Consider the following 15,795-nt stretch of genomic DNA (forward strand, 5'->3'; position numbering starts at 1 on the left):
CGTTACCTCTGCTCCTTCAATATTTATTTCTTCGTTTGTTGTCACTTCAGGTGTTGGTGGATCGTTATCGTTACCTTTACCAAACAGAGATCGAAAATAGTCTGCCCAAGTTTCCTTTTGAATGTGTTAGTTCTGTCATCTCTTTTCTTTGTCTTCTGGTCATTCTCCATATTTCCTTTTGTGTTCCATAGAAGTCGTATTCCATCTGTTTTGATAAACTCTCCCAGTGTTCTCTTTTTATTTGTCTGACTAAAGTGTTTGTTTCGTTTCTAATTCTTTTATAGTGGTTGTATGCCTGTTGTGTTTTTGTGTTCTGTATTGTAAGAAGGCTTTCTTCTTTCCTTCACATTTTATCTTCACTTCCTCTCGAAACCATGGGGTTTTGTTTTTTGATATACTGGTATTCGTTAATTTCCTCTCTCCAAGTGATTCTGTTGCTGCGTTAATTATGTTACTTTTGAGCTTTTCCCAGCTTTCCTCGATGTTATCGTTTTCTAGTATTTCATTATCAGCAATCTTCTCTGATATTCTTTTTCTATATTATATAAGTACTCCGTGGATTCCGTACTTAGACCTTCGACTTGATTTTTGTTTGTGTTGGTGCCACTCTCTTAGGTGTAAAGCATTTCATGGTGATTCTAATTTTACATAATACTAGGTTGTGGTCACTACCTACATCTGCTGAGTTGAGACACCTTACGTCAATTATTTTTGATGGATGTATATCTCTGTTAGTTACAACATAATCTATCATAGATCTTTGTCCACGGGTGTTATTGAATGTATATTTGTGTTGGTCTTTGTGGTCAAAAATCTCTCTATTATATCCGTCATTCTAGTCGATAGTGGAATGACTTTGTCGAAACTCAAACCGGTGTCATGGAATTAGGTAGGGATGGCGGTTGTTGACAAAACACCGGTTTTCGGTTGTACCGGTTTTTTACCTACGGTTTAACCTACCGGTTATAACCGGTCAAAAAAACCGGTTGTTTCAAAAACTGGTGTTCGGTTTTTTTTTAGTCACAGCCAATACCCAATAGGTTACATTTACATTGCGCTTCAGTTTGCGATACTCCATTCGAATGATTATCAGTCCATATCAGTATTGCAATCAGTCATCAGTGTTGTGAAATTGGTTTCATTCAGCATAAAATTTCTCATTTTCGCGCGGCGGGCGAAAAATTTTCACATTTTTTCTCTGAATTCAGTATTTTTTCCACTTAACCCGGTTTTTCACCGGTTCTTACTTTAAAAAGGAAAAACCGGTTATACCCGTGACAAAAAAAAACAACCGAAAAAACCGATTATTGCAGAAGAAAAAAACCGGTTTTAGGTTATAACCAGTAGGTTTTTCCCATCCCTAAATTAGAGCCTTAGTGAACAAGGGGTTTGCCTTTTCGACAATAGCTTCTCATATAGCTCCGAAATTACAAATAGTAAGGAAATTGGCCTGCACGATGATACTGTGTTTGGTTGTTTTCCAGTTTTAAACTCTTGGGAATATATCTAAATCTGAACAAGGCGTTATACGATATTTCAGCTTTACTATGGATTTTCTAGGTTTTGAGATTTCCCCAGTAATGAAATTAAACCCAGGTATTTTCCTGGGATCGAGGCTTGATTTAATTTCGTTGTTGGACACTTCTTTTGAAGTAAGTAGGTTAATTTCAGTTTCTTAATGTTTGACGTTTTCCCATTCAAGTGTGCCATTACCTTCATTTATTTGAAGTGTTTCCTCCAAATATTCAGCTAAATTACACTTTCCTAAATTGCTTTTAACCCAGATTCCAGCTGTATTTCTTAATGGAGAATTTTGCAAGATCGCTCGTTTTAATTTCTTAGCGGCTCTCCAGAGGAAATATCAGTTGTCTTATTATTTGATATTTCTCTTAGATAGTTATATTACTAATTGATTCATTTTTATGTGTTCTTATTCCACTTTTAAGCTGTTTAGTAGCATTATTTAGTTTAGTTTTATCAGGTGGAGTTCTAGAATACAGCCAGATCTTTCTGGCTTATCTTTTTTCCTCGTTCTAAAAGTTAACTTGAAAATCTAATTTTTAAATAAGTATGATAAAAATGCTTAAAAATCATTATTTTTATCTGTTAAGAGGATGGGTACGTATTTTCGGCTGCAATGCTATTCAAATGGGGATTAATTTCTTTAGAATCCTGAGAAAATTAATAAATATTTTTTAAAAATTTTAACGCAGAATGAAAGATTACGTTATTAGCGAGGGCCGAAAGTCCTTGAGAACTTCTGTAATGTTTATTTTAAGTTATAGGGGTGACAAACTAGGAGAAAATTTAGTGTGATTTTTAATTTCAAATATCTCATTCAAAATATACTTTTTACTTAGTCTAAGGGACTTTCGGCCCTCGGTAATAATTTAGTCTTTCATTCAGCGTTCAAATTTTTTAAAAATATTTTTTGGTTTTTTCAGGATTTGAAAAAAATGAACACAATGTCCGTAGTAATATTTTCCAAATCTATCTTCGTCTTACAACGAACTCAGTCGAATAGAATATTGTCAGTCAGACATTGACAATCAGTGACCATTTTAAATAATTGACGTGGCATCGGGAATATTTTGATTTGTTGATTAAATAATATTGATATATAGTGTATTTGATAAATAATCGATTTAAGAACTTAATAAAAAAATATTTGAAATGAAATTCGACTCAATTCAAGCTTTCTGCTTAACCCAGGTATAAACATACCAAAAGGCACCGCCAGGAAAACATTCCACTTTGCGGTTCAGAGAGCCCATATGAAACGAGTCTTTGTACTCTATGCAGAGTATGGCATTAACAAAATAAGATAATCTACGGTTTCGTTTTGATTAAAATCTGTCTTCCTCCATCCCGCGATAGTACTATTTCTAGGTCTACCTGTTGTCAAGGAGGCTCTAAGGAAGACAGATTAGACAGGTTAGAGGGCGTTCTATCCATACTGCGATATAAATAATTTTAATTTATATCGACAATCTACGGTCGGAATGGTAAAAATCTGTCTTCCTTAGAGCCTCCTTGACAACAGGTAGACCTAGAAATAGTACTATCGGGGGATGGAGGAAGACAGATTTTAATCAAAACGAAACCGTAGATTTTCTTATTTTGTTAATGCCATACTCTGCATAGAGTACAAAGACTCGTTTCATATGGGCTCTCTGAACCGCAAAGTGGAATGTTTTCCTGGCGGTGCCTTTTGGTATGTTTACACCTGGGTTAAGCAGAAAGCTTGAATTGAGTCGAATTTCATTTCGCTTATTCCCCGTTAGAGGGCGTTCTATCCATACTGCGATATAAATCATTTTAATTTATATCGACAATCTACGGTCGGAATGGTAAAAATCTGTCTTCCTTAGAGCCTCCTTGACAACAGGTAGACCTAGAAATAGTACTATCGGGGGATGGAGGAAGACAGATTTTATTCAAAACGAAACCGAAGATTTTCTTATTTTGTTAATGCCATACTCTGCATAGAGTACAAAGACTCGTTTCATATGGGCTCTCTGAACCGCAAAGTGGAATGTTTTCCAGGCGGTGCCTTTTGGTATGTTTGGTGTTCTATCCATACTGCGATATAAATTATTTTAATTTATATCGACAATCTACGGTCGGAATGGTAAAAATCTGTCTTCCTTAGAGCCTCCTTGACAACAGGTAGACTTAGAAATAGTACTATCGGGGGATGGAGGAAGACAGATTTTAATCAAAACGAAACCGTAGATTTTCTTATTTTAAAAAAATATTTATTGTATATTTGTGGATGGTCCAAACAGAGAATACATCAGGATAATATATTCTGTGGTCCAAGTATTCTGTTGTTAAAGATGTTCAAAATTGTAAGCGTTCCATAGTAACAATATATTATTAAGAAATCACTTTAACACTTTTCCTCTTTTCTCGATTGAGTGTTAGTTTTTGTTGTTCATATAAATTATTACAATCACTGAATACATAGTTAGTGAAAAAGTTGTCACATTTATTAACTAAATTAATAATTTGCAATTATACAAATAACAGTTATTAAAGAACATTCAAAAGCCATCTCTTTAAGTTAATGATGACATTTTCAAGTAGAATGACATTCTAGTAATATTTACATATCCATACCAACCAGTGTTAATTTTACTACACGTAATTTGCCGTGTAAAAGTAGGCATAGCCGTAAAACATTTGCGAATTATGTACCGATGGCCTTATGTAACTCACAATCATCTTAATAATTTAAATAACTGATATTATATCTGCAGCACCATTTTTTGCTTACAAACTTTTGAAATGTTGGATTTCGAATGACTAAAACCGATTTTCTTCTTTTTTTAGAAACTTTACATTATATTTCAAGCTTCCTCTTGCTTTTTGTTTTATAATTAGTGCCCGTTTAAAATCTAGAGATGATGAAAGGGCTGAACCGTTTAGTTAAAAGGTCTTTTGTTAGCGTTTTTTAACTATAATGAATGTATTACTATACATGATTTGCAGTTTATCAGATTGAGATATTAGAGAATGAGAATAGTCATTATTTTTGACAAGTTGTTAGCGAGTTTAAACTGTTAAAGTGATTTTGTATTTTTCGCTGCCGTGTCAGTTTAACGTATTCTAATTCGAGACAGATGCGAGTTCCGGGCTTGAGGCCCAAATATACAGTTTGTCTCACTTTTGGATATACTTTAGTCTTGAAAAAATTATAATATTTGAATAGAACTAAATTAACTAGTCAAATGTTCAATAGAGAATATTATACCGATATCTCAGATCTCAGTTTACGGTAGAATGAATTGGTACCAGAAGAGTGGTTAAAGGGAATAGTATGTCCGTTGCATAAAAAGGGTGATCAACTGCATTGTAAGAACTAGGGAAACATTATTCTATAAGCATCTGCTCATCAAATCTTCAACAATATATTGTTTAATAGGCTTAAATATTTTACCAAGGATATTGTTGATCAACATACGAAAAGACATACGAAAATTCTACCAACGGATATATAGCTGCAGAAAAGACTGCAAACCCAGAATAATAGCCTGTAAAGATAGGGACGGCTCTATAATATTAGTAACAAGGAACAGATACTAAACAGGTGTGCGCAACATTTTGAAGAACTGCTTTATGGCAATTATAAAGATGGCGAGATGGATGATCCCATGCTTCAAATTAATGAATATGATCGGCAGCCACTCCCTACCGAAGAAGAAATTAGAGAAGCCATCTTAACACTTAAAAATAACAAAGCCCCCGATTCTGATAATCTCCCTGCTGAACTCTTCAAAAATGGCGGCGCCCTCTTGAAACACATGCATAAACTGATAACTGCAATTTGGCAACAGAAAGAAACACCTACAGACTGGAAGTTTGGTGTACTGTGTCCTCTACACAAAAAGGGAGACATGATGGTGTGTGATAATTATAGAGGCATCACTCTACTCAATATGGCATATAAAGTGTTGTCCAACGTATTGTACAAAATACTTCTCCCCTACGCTGAAGAAATAGTAGGAGGATATCAGTGCGGTTTCCGTCCTAATAAATCAACAACGGACCAGATATTTACAGTTAGGCAGATCCTTGAAAAAACCCAAGAGTTCGGCGTCAACACCCACCACATATTCGTGGACTTCAAAGCCGCATACGACTCAGTAGTTAATAGAGGTAAACTTCTACTTGCTATGGTAGAATTTAAAATACCGCTTCATCTTGTTCATTTAACTGAACTTACGCTCACAGGAGCAGAGAGCGTGGTAAAGATCCAGAACGATTTCTCAAGACCCCTCCATTGCAAAAATGGATTAGGCAGGGTGATGAACTATCGTGTCTCTTATTTAACCTGGCATTAAAAAAAAATAATTCGAGAGTCCCAAATTAATAGGAATGGTACTATCTTTAAAAAATCAGTACAAATTGTCGGATACGCAGATGACATAGACATCATAGGTAGATCTAACGAATCTCTGACTAAAGCATTTCGGTCGTTAAGAGCATCTGCACAGAGAATGGGGCTAAATATAAATGTTCAAAAGACCACATATATTTGTTGCACTAGTCAAACAACCCGACACCTACAAGAATAATAATTGACGACCTAGAACTAGAAGGTGTCGACACCTTCATATACTTGTAGATTGTAGATTGCAAAAGGGGTCGATTGGCCCAGTTGACCTTACTACACTGCGACCTATAAGATCTTTTGTGTATACCCTACATCTATATTTTAGTCCAAAAGGTCTAGGCTTCTAAGAAAGTCCATTATCCGTTTTGGAGCTAGGTTTGTAATCTGATCAGGATCAAGGAATACCTGTTCCAGATATTTATGGCGTTGCCGAACAATGACTCAGCAATTGCAGATAATATGTTCTGACGTCTCATCTGCCTCATCGCAGAATCTACATGTCCCACTGTCCAGTATGCCCATTTTACAGAGATGATATCTGAGTGAGCAGTGTCCAGTGATAATTCCTGTGATTACTCTGAGATCAGATTTCTGAAGCTCTAAGAGTAATTTTGCGTACCGGGCAGAGGGTCGTAATAACCTTTTTGCCTGTCTTTGGCCTGGAACATTTTTCCAGTAGGCTGCACTGAGTTCCTTTTCATATTTTCGAACTTCTTCCATTATGCGGCTTTTTGGTATGCCACAAAATGGTTCAGGTCCGATGAAAGGAGTACAAGCTCCTTCCTTTGCGAGACTATCGGCAATCTCATTTCCGACAATTCCTTTATGCCCTGGCATCTATAGCAACGTTAGTTTGTTGCGACTTGCCAGTTGTTTAAGGGATTGTTTGCAATTCCAGGCTATTTTGACTCGTAAGTTGTGGACTTCAGAGCCTTCAAAGCAGCCTGACTATCAGATGCAATAAATATTCTTGCTGAGTTGAGGCCTTTCCTTAGGCACTCTTGAGCACAGACTTCTATTGCTAATAGTTCTGCTTGAAATATTGTTGGAGCATTTCCAAGGGCTGCGGATATCCTAATATTAGGACCTGTGATCCCTATTCCTACTCCTTCGTTTGTTTTTGACCCATCAGTATAGTAAGTGAAGGCACCTTTTGTGATTTGAGCGATTTCGTTTTCTGTCAACTCGCGGTCGTTAATAATAACATCTAACGCGAGTTCGAAATCTTGTTTTGCAGGCATTACGTCTGTAGGCATCTTCATGGTTTGGGTTGTTCCAGCCCTTAATACCTCAAGATGTCCCGTTAAGTCACCGGCTTTTAGAGATTTATTCTGTGTCAGCCTATAGGCATTTTCTAAAGCGATCCTCTGTACATGTAAATGTAGTGGAGGAAGGTCTAGCATTGCCTCTAAGGCTGCGGTAGGACACGATCTCATTGCACCCGTGATCCCAATACAGGCAAGTCGTTGCACTTTTTGCAACTCGTTTATTGCCTTTTGCTGCTTTGTTTTGGTCCACCAAACCATCGCAGCATAAGTGATAATGGGTCTGACAACCGTTAAATATGACCAGTAGATCATTTTTGGCTTCAGACCCCAGGTTTTCCCAAAAAGCCTACGGCACATCCAGAAAGCCCTTGTTGCTTTTGTGGTAATATGAGTGAGGTGTGCATTCCACGTAAGTCTCCTATCAAGGATGACTCCTAGGTACTTAACCTCTTCTGAGAAAGAAAGGGTTATTCCATTCATGATCGGAGGCTGTAATGTTAGTTTCCTCTCCTCCTGTTAGTGAACGGAATAAGTGTTGTTTTGTTGGGATTGACTGATAGCCCTTCCCTCGAACACCAAATGGTTATAATGTTTAAGGCCTGCTGCATGCGTTCGGCAATAATACCGTCATGTTTGCCTCTAACCACTATAACTAGATCGTCAGCATAGCCCAGAGCACGAAATCCTGCTCTTTTGAGCTTTGTTAGGAGGTCGTCAACCACTAGCGACCACAGTAGAGGTGATAAGACTCCTCCTTGAGGACAACCTTTTACTGCTTTTATAGTAGTTGATTTGCCTCCTAGGTTGGTAATAATTTTCCTAGTGTTTAGCATGGATTGAATCCATTTAGTTATGGAAGGTTGGATACCTTTTGCTGTTGTGGCGGCGCTGATTGATTCATATGAGGTATTGTCAAACGCACCCTCTATGTCTATGAATGCACATAGCGCCACTTCCTTTGATCCTATTGCCTTTTCTATGTCTTTTACGAGTCAGTGCAAGGCATCCACGGTGGATTTGCCTGATTGGTAGGCAAATTTTTCTTTGTGAAGCGGTATATTTGTTAAATATTCGCTTCTTATATATGTATCAAGTATTTTTTCCATACTTTTAAGTAGAAAGGAGGTGAGGCTTATGGGTCTATATGACTTCGGCTCCTCTGGAGGGCGTTTACCACTCTTAGGAATGCATATACTTAGGCTCGCTGCTAACTAAAGATAACAATGTCAATGAAGAAATTAAAAGAAGAATAGTGCTCGCCAATAAGTGCTACTATGGCTAAAGAAGACAGATGGCCTCAAAAATACCTAGAAAAATTAAATTGACTGTCCATAAAATACTAATAAGACCAGTGCTAACATATGGCTTAGAAACTTGGTCACTTACTCAGAATGACCAAGAACTGCTCAAACGTTTTGAGCAAAAAATTTTAAGACGAATATATGGTGGCATAAAAAACAAGGTTTGTGGCGCAGGGGTTACAACTTTGAGTTGTATAGAAATTTTGGAGAACCTGATGTTGTACAATTCATTAAGGTAGCACGCCTTAGATGGATAGGTCATGTAATCAGGCGAGACGAAAATGCCATAGTCAGAAAAGTTTTTGATCGAAGAGGGCCGATAGGACAACGAGCAAGAGTGAGACCGAGAGTTAGGTACCAAGACAACATAGAAACTGATTTAAAATCTATTGGAATTAGAGCAAGGAGAAGAGTTGTCAGAGACAGGAGCGAATGGAGAATTGTTCTGAAGAAGGCTTTGGCTCATAAAGAGCTGTAACGCCACTGATGATGATGATGATTGTTGATCAATATCAATACGGATTTATTTCTGGAAAGTCAACTATACCTACATCACATTCAAGCACATAGAAAGTCTATAAAAGTCACTAGAATATAACGTAGATACACACCACCTCTTCGTCAACTTCAAAGCAGCCTATGACAGTGTTAAAAGAACTACATTATATATTGCAATGATAGACTTTGGGATCCCACCTACGTTAGTTAAGTTGACCCAACTACGAAACTACCCAACAAAAGTAGAGTTGAAAAAACTCTACGTTTTTTGAAATTAATAATGGCCTAAGACAGGGAAACGCGCTGGCGTGTCGAAAATGAAACGAAACGAGCAACTCTGCGGTAGTGTTCATCCTCCGTAGCACTTCTTCATTGCTAACTTTCTCTGTCCATGGTATCTTTAGGATCCCTCTGTACAATATTAGCTTAAAAGCCTGGAGTTTTGGTAGAGTTTCCGCCTTCAATATCCACGTTTCTACTCCATATAGAAGCTCTGAATACACGTAACATTTATGTAACACGAACACGTAAGATTAGATGTCTTATAGGAAAGACAAAAAGTGCGTATTTGATTATTAGCTCTATACTCAAGACCATGGCCTCACCCTAGAAACAAAAGTAATGCTCTATTTTTGTTTATTCGCAAAATTAAATTCCGACAGAGGGCGTTCAAAATTTCATAGATGGACGATAACTCTAGGAAAACAATTAATTTTGTCATTTGACCTCACAGTTCTAAAACGTTAAATTAAAATTATTTACACGAGTGTTTTACCAAATTAACCACTAAGTTTTGCAAATTAGACATCTTATAAGTTAAAGACGACTCAAAATTATGTTTCATCTCTATGCCTTCATTAAAATTTGATGCTAACTACTGATTTGTTTTTACCTTTTTTCATAAAAAAATCTGGCCCCCCGATAATCACACAGCGTTTTAAAAATTATTAATCTTAGGGCCGGTTGTTCGAACGCTAATCAACAATGATCACTATGAAATATTTAATTACGGTCACAACTGTCAATGTCAACTTTGGTTGGGTTGCTAAAAACATAATTGATTATAATTATGAGATTAGTTAATCAATTAACATAACCAATTATATTCAAATGGGAAATAAGCCACAATTTTACCTAAAAATGATTTTATTAACGTTTCGACGCCCAAGTCGGGTGTCGTTGTCAAAATACAAAATAATATTAAATAAACAAAAATGTTGTTGCTTAGTAAAAAATTCTTCTAATAATTTATTTAATCTGACTCATTTATATCGGCAATTCAGACACGTATTATACATTTTAAAGTAGACGACTTTAAAAATGATATTTAAAAACGATAAAAATAATATTATTATATATTTTAAAGTCGTCTACTTTAAAATGTATAATACGTGTCTGAATTGCCGATATAAATGAGTCAGATTAAATAAATTATTAGAAGAATTTTTTACTAAGCAACAACATTTTTGTTTATTTAATATTATTTTGTATTTTGACAACGACACCCGACTTGGGCGTCGAAACGTTAATAAAATCATTTTTAGGTAAAATTGTGGCTTATTTCCCATTTGAATATAATTGATTATAAAAATGCCACAAGAAAATAGCTTCAGAACAAAATTAACATAACAATTATTAACATAATTGATTAACTAATTTCATAATTGTAATCAATAATTATGTTTTTAGCAACCCAATCAAAGTTGACATTGACAGTTGTGACAGAATTAAATATTTGATAATCATCATTTCTGATTAGCGTTCGAACAACCGGCCCTTAATCCATCTTAGAACTTCTAATTTTGTTTATATTTTAATTAATAGGTACTGCAATTTATTCTACACCAACAGATAAAAGTTTTTAATTAAATAAAAACTGGAAACTAAGTAGGTGAATTTATTTTATAATAATTGTGTTCTGGAAATTACGAGGTGGTCGGAATATTTTGCATAACAATGTAAATTCTATGTACAGAATGTATACTACATTTTATTTATTTATTTAACTTTGCAGTCGCTTAAACATTAAAAAAATACTACGTTTAATACAAACGTTAAATTAACACAATATCTGATTTGGCACTGGTTAGATTAGGTCATTGCGTAGAGTATAATAGGAATGAATTCTGAGGAACATTGTAATAGTTTTTTTTTTAAGTCGAAATTATTGTTAATTACAACATAAACTAACCGCAAATATGTACACAAATTAATGGCAAAGTCAATGTTTTCCTAGAGATGATGCTTTTCAAATTCGCCACCAGGCGTCGTCCACTTTGCGGTTCCTCGCCAATAGGGCGAGGTCATGGTTTTGAACATAGAGCTCATAATCAAGAATGCACTTTTTTTCTTTACTATAAGACATCTAACCTCTTGGGTATTATCCCACGACTCATTGATTATAGTTCACAAATAGTTGTATTGTGAGAGACGTTCAATTTCCATTTGTTTTATGTACAGATTTGCTCCAGTTATCTTTTCCTTGCTGATTGATTATCATTATCTTGGTTTTGGTGGTGTTTATAACCAATCCATATTATTTTGTTCTACTTGTTTGCGTTATTTTTTTCATTAAGTTTTGCACCCTTTATATGGTATTTAAAAACACTATTGTATGATCTGCATACCGCAGGTTACGGATCTTGACTCCATTTATTGAGATACCTTCATCAATATCTTTTAGAGCCTCTTCAAAAATGTGCTCTGAGCACAAATTGAATATCAGCGGTGAAATTGTGCACCCTGTCTTACTCCCCTTAAGATTTTGATCTGATCTGTATATTCTCCATCTATTCGGAGCACCGCTGATTGATTCCAATACAGGTTAGCTGTTAGTTTTAGGTCTCTTCCGTCAATCGCTGTCTTCTTCAGCACTACCATCATTTGTTCATGCCTGACTTTATCTACAGCCTTCTGGTAGTCAATCAGGCATGCAAATACATCACAGCTGACATCTCTACATTTTTTTGAAATAATAACTACATGCTAAATAAAGCCTCCCTCGTATCAACGGCGTTCACAAATCCAAACTGATTGGGCGCAATTTGTTCTTTGCATTTTCGGTAAATTCTTTTGTGGATCACTTACAAAAACAGCTTCAGCAGATGGCTCGTTAGGCTTATGGTCCTATAATCTTCACAAGCTTTTGCTCCTGGTATTTTGGGCAATAGTACGAACTAAGATTTGAGCCACTCTGCTGGTATTTTCCTGCGTATATATGTCATTAAATATTTCAGCTATTATTTATATTTGTTCTGCATCTAATAGCATCAGCAGCTCTGCAGAAATTTCATCAAGTTCCGGTGCCTTTGTTTCCTTCATTTGTCTGATACCTGCCGTTACTTCTTCTGATAAGATTTTGGAACCTGAATTCTCTTCAATGGTGGGTTCTTGTCCTGTTCTAAGGTAGTGGAAAAGTTTCTAAAAGTATTCTTCCCATACTTTCTTTTTATCTTCTTTGGTTATGGCAAAATTGCATTTATCATCTGTTATTTTTCCGCTGTTGCGTTTTCGGAACTCTCCAGTTAGTGTTTTCACTTTTCGATTAGCATTGAAGTTATCCCATCGACTCTGATACTCTGATACTCTGAGCGTTAAATCACATTGGTGTTATTTGCTCGCTTTTTGAATGAATACTTCTTTTAGCCTTCTGATGAGCAACCTTTTCTTGTTACACGGATGACCAACGGGGGTCAAAAATGACAATTGACAAAAAATAAACTTTTTTTAAGAAATAAAATAATGTATTCGTAATTTTTATCTTACTATTGTATCAAAAAATGATAATATATAAATAAACAGTAAATATATAAATAACATAAGTAAACTTTAGTGAAACATATTTTTAATTACAACTGAACAAAAACAGGTCTCATTCAGGTTCGTTCCGAACTTAGAAATAAAGAAATTTTAAAATATACTAATTTACGTCGTCACAGGTTTAACACACATTTTTTTTTCAATATTGGAATGTTTCTTACATACAATTCCACATAATAGACGGTATTTACTTAATATAAAATTGGAACATGGAAGGCCAAGGGAGTTCGTCTTTGACACCAAATTCAGCAAAATTTTTTTTTTTTTCGTAAAATATAGGGAATTTTTTTTATTACAAAATATGAGGGTATCTAGAAAATCTAGAATGGCATTAAAGTCAAATAAAAAATAATAAGCTTAGAATCGAAAATATTTCTGAATTTATTAAATAAAAACATGCATTGGGGTCAAAATTAGTCATTCGAAGGTTAATACGATTTCAATGGAAACCTGCGCATCTTCTTGTCTCAAGTTCGAATGATGCTCTTTTTACCGGACCATGAGTTCTGATTTTTAATAATTGTGACATACGGGGTGGTGAGTTGGAAAGTGGGTCCCAGGAAATTCAATGAAAAATTCTAAACTGTTGAATTCCTGCATTCCTAACTAATTTAACATCAAAACACGTAAGAATCTATTTGTAGAGGATTTTAATCTGTATTAAAAATAACATCTGTTTTACGAATTAAACATATTCTAAAATTTTGTAAAAATATAATCAATTTTTTAGACTATGACGCCAAAGTTAGGCCATACACAATGTCATGATGTGTAATGGTTGCGTTCGGTCACAATGAAGTTATTAAATTAACAATATTTTTTGAACTGTAAAATTTTTTATTCTATTGTTTATTGTTTAAAACATAATAAAGTTGATAATAAATATATTTTCAGTTGAGGAGAAAGTATTAATAATAAAGGTGTTTTATTCAATCAATAGTGTGCGCACTGTCAGTTAAATAGTAACGTGCCTAAATTTTACACACATACTACCTACTGTGGTAAATGTATCATATTTTTAAAAATTTTGGAATGTGTTTAAATCATAGAACAATTTTAAATTTTGTTTTTAGTGCAGATTTGAATCCTCTACATATAGCTTCCCATGACTTTTGGTGTAAAATAATTAGGGAAGCAGGAATTTAACAGTTTAGAATTTTACATTGAGTTTCCTATGTCCTCTTTACGATTCACCACCCGGTATAGTTTCGCTCCGTCTACTGAAATATTTTTAACGTTGTGATATTAAAGTTTTCTGAGATAAAAACAAAAATTAAATTTTTTGGTTTAATAAATAGTCCCTTCTTTAACGGTAAAATATTGCAAAACCTCTAAATTTTAAAGAACCGCTTGGATTGACATGAAATTTGGCATACACATAGCTAACAAGTCAAAGAAAAAAAGTGATATTGTGCCGATATGTGCTTTTGCCCTGGGGGTGGTTTTCACCCCCTCTTGTGGGTGAAAAAATATTCGTTCAACGAAAGTCAGGAAATGGATTAACTGGCTAATTTAAAGTAACTTTTGTTCTATAGAGTTTTTTCACTAAGTCAATACTTTTCGAGTTATTTGGCAGTGAATATGTTAAGTTTATTAACAAAATAACCACGCTCTTAGACGGTTTTTCGCAAATAACTCAAATAGTAAGTATTTTGTCAAAAAAATATTTTTAGCAAAAATATAGCCTGTAAAAAATTAAAAAAAATGGTGGATATATCACGTCTCTACACCTAGTAGAAGCAGAGTTATAGCTAACGAAAAATAGGTTCATATTCGTCAAATTCCAAATGGAATACTTTAACGTGAAATAACCAAAAATGAAGTACATTTCGGGGAAATCTCATTACAACTTCTTTAAAGTGTTTAAAAAAAGCTTCATTTTTGTTTCATAAAAAAAAATTCTAGCATCAAAATTAAACAAGTTACGCTCAAAATAAAGTTATTCCCTTTTGTTTTTGGTAAAAAAATTGAGAAAATCACCCCCTAATTAGTATCTTAAATGAACAATCGTTACGATTTCACAAGTTTCTTGACTCGTGTATATATGTTTATATGATCTGTAAGTTTCAAAGGTTCAAAGTCCTTATTATTGAAAGGGCTGTAGTTAAAAGGGGTTGAACGAGTCTCTGATCACGAATGTATGCAAATTTAGGAACACCAAATCTTAATCAATTTTTGTCTAACAGAAAAACAAAAAAAAAATACATGATATTCAAAAAAGCAAATCTGACATTTTTTGTTTTTCGAGATTTTTGGTATCTCTAACAATTTTTAAGTTATTTTGAAAAAAGCATATTTTTCAAAATTTAAATTTTTAAAAATTTTACTTTGAAACCAAATTTTTTCAAAAATAAGCGCTTTGAATCGATGAGACTTACAGATCATAATAAACACAATATAAGTAAAATAATTTGTGGAGCGGTAATGATTAATTTCATTTATGTTGCTAATTAGGGGGTGGTCTTCTCGATTTTTTTTTTGCAAAAACAAAAGGGACCAAAATTTTGAGCGTAACTTGCTTAAATTTAATGCTAGAAACATTTTGTAAAAACAAAAATAAAGATTTTTAAACACTTTAAAAAAAGTTATAACTGGTTTTCCCCAAAAAGTGCTTAATTGTTTGGATATTTCACGTCGAAATATTCTATTTGAAATTTGGTGAATATGAATCTATTTTTCATTGGCTATAACTGTGGTTCTACGAGATCCAGAGACCCAACGCGTATACCATTTTTTTACTATTTTATAGGCTATATTTTTGCTAACAACGTGTTTTTCGACAAAATACTTACTTTTTGAGTTATTTGCGAAAAAGCAGCCAAAAATATGGTTATTTTGTTGACAAATGAACATATTCACTCGCAAATAACTCGAAAAGTGTCGACTTGGCGAAAAAGCTCTATAGAACAAAAGTTACTTAAAATTAGTCAGTTTACCCATTTCCGGACTTATTTTGTACATATATTTTTTCACCCCCGAGAGGGGGTGAAAGTCACCCCCAGGGCAAAAG

This window comes from Diabrotica virgifera, chromosome 9 (genome assembly GCF_917563875.1).
Source record: "Diabrotica virgifera virgifera chromosome 9, PGI_DIABVI_V3a".
NCBI lineage: Eukaryota > Metazoa > Arthropoda > Insecta > Coleoptera > Chrysomelidae > Diabrotica > Diabrotica virgifera.